The 1685-nt window shown below is 36.7% G+C and overlaps 1 long non-coding RNA gene across 1 annotated transcript; it reads left to right on the top strand.

Annotated features, from left to right (window-relative positions):
- LOC107602051 (uncharacterized) lies at positions 1-1648 on the top strand. The gene is made up of 4 exons (XR_001610993.1): positions 1-72; positions 185-294; positions 473-570; positions 655-1648. It is a non-coding gene; the product is annotated as an uncharacterized lncRNA (long non-coding RNA).
- Positions 1649-1685: the final 37 nt, after the last annotated feature.

Genomic DNA, 1685 nt, shown 5'->3' with positions numbered 1-1685 from the left:
GGTTCAAGATGTGATCATAACGGTTCAAAACGCTCTGGATGAAGTGGCCTGCTTTGGGGAACGAGTGAAGAAGTGAGAAACTTGGATGTTACTCATACCTTTGAAGCGTCCTTTTTAGTAGCATTGATTTTGTGTCATGAATGTATGGTTATATATTCATTCTCATGCTGTTCCTCTCTTTCAGCACGTTTAACTGGTCTGTGCCTTTTCTGAGCTGGTTAGCCATAACGGTGCTATGTGCCGGTGCCACGCTAATATACTTTATCCCACTACGATTCATTGTGCTGGTCTGGGGTGAGAAATCCTATTGCTTTCGTTAAACACTTTCCAAATGGTTTACTATTCAGATTATTTCTTAGTTTGTTGAAATGCATAATCTGATTTTGTACACAAGATGTGTTCTTGCATTGTAATGATTTAGGGTATACTATTTTGGAAATTAGTAGGATATGAACATGCATGTCCCACATAGGTATCAATAAATTCATCAAAAAACTTCGGGACCCCTACATCATTGAGAACAATGAGCTGCTGGACTTCCTGTCTAGAGTTCCATCAGATGTCCAGTTGGTAAGTGATCAATGATAACAAGTGACGTATTTTCATTCTTTTGCATGATTCACAAAACAAGGTTGTGCAAAATCTGCTCATCAGGTTCAGTACAAAGATCTCAAACCAGAGAATTCTCAGAGTCCCAGCAAGAAAAGGAGGAACAACCCCGGATAGATCTTGAACTGTGACATTACGTTTCTAAATCAACCGCCTCCAAAGCACCGTTCACGTACAAAACACTGTGAATGTTGCAAAGACTTTCAAAAGGAGATTGTTTTAAAAAGAATGAAATATTTCTAGCATTATTTATGCAAACTTGCACAACTATAATAGCGCAAAACTCAACTGTTCATAAAATGTGCTTTTGATTATTTATAGCTATTCCCATTTTTATTCTGTGTCACTGATTCACAATGTGTCTTGAACATTTTTATTCAAAGAGATTTCTGTGAAGAAAAATGCTGCAAACCAGATTCAAACTTGTGTCGCCCACGTGAGCACCATAGCTCAAAAAACATGTGCCTAACACTTGGTCACAGCTCCAACAGTCAGTTGAGACTATATAACGTAGATTCTGGTGCAAAAATATCAGCCTGAAAATGTCTTTCGTCTGCATAATTGAATGTATTAAATGCAACTGGTCTGACCACAGCGGTTTTTTCTTGAAAACACGCCAAAACTTTACAGTGAACTTTGCACCTTTGAGGTCACTCTTCAAAGCATTTTCCTTAGAAAATAATTTTTATCTACAAGCACATATCATATGGAGAAACTGCATGCTGTGCATCTAAAGCGAAAGAATGTATGTGTGCATGTAAAAAAAAATTATGACTGTAAATATACAATGTGGAAACATTTTTTATGTTGTTCTGGACATGTTTACCCATGACAGGTGTCATATGCTATGATCACTGTTCATATGCTATGATGAATGATGAAATGGTGTTTAATTGTGATATTTGTACATTGTGTTGCTTGTTAACGATTCGTCAATGGTCTATGAGTATGTAACTGTTAAGCGGATATACTCAAGGACATAAATTGTTATTAGTTGGAGAAAAAGAAAAGGCATGAAAAAGGCATGTTTATGCAGGGCTGAAACTCTCTCTGTGATCTTTTGGTTATTTATTTTC

This window comes from Sinocyclocheilus grahami, unplaced genomic scaffold, assembly GCF_001515645.1.
Source record: "Sinocyclocheilus grahami isolate Dianchi unplaced genomic scaffold, SAMN03320097.WGS_v1.1 scaffold318.1, whole genome shotgun sequence".
NCBI classification, from domain to species: domain Eukaryota; kingdom Metazoa; phylum Chordata; class Actinopteri; order Cypriniformes; family Cyprinidae; genus Sinocyclocheilus; species Sinocyclocheilus grahami.
Note: the sequence above shows the minus strand (reverse complement) of the source record. Positions and strands in the feature narration are given on the sequence as shown.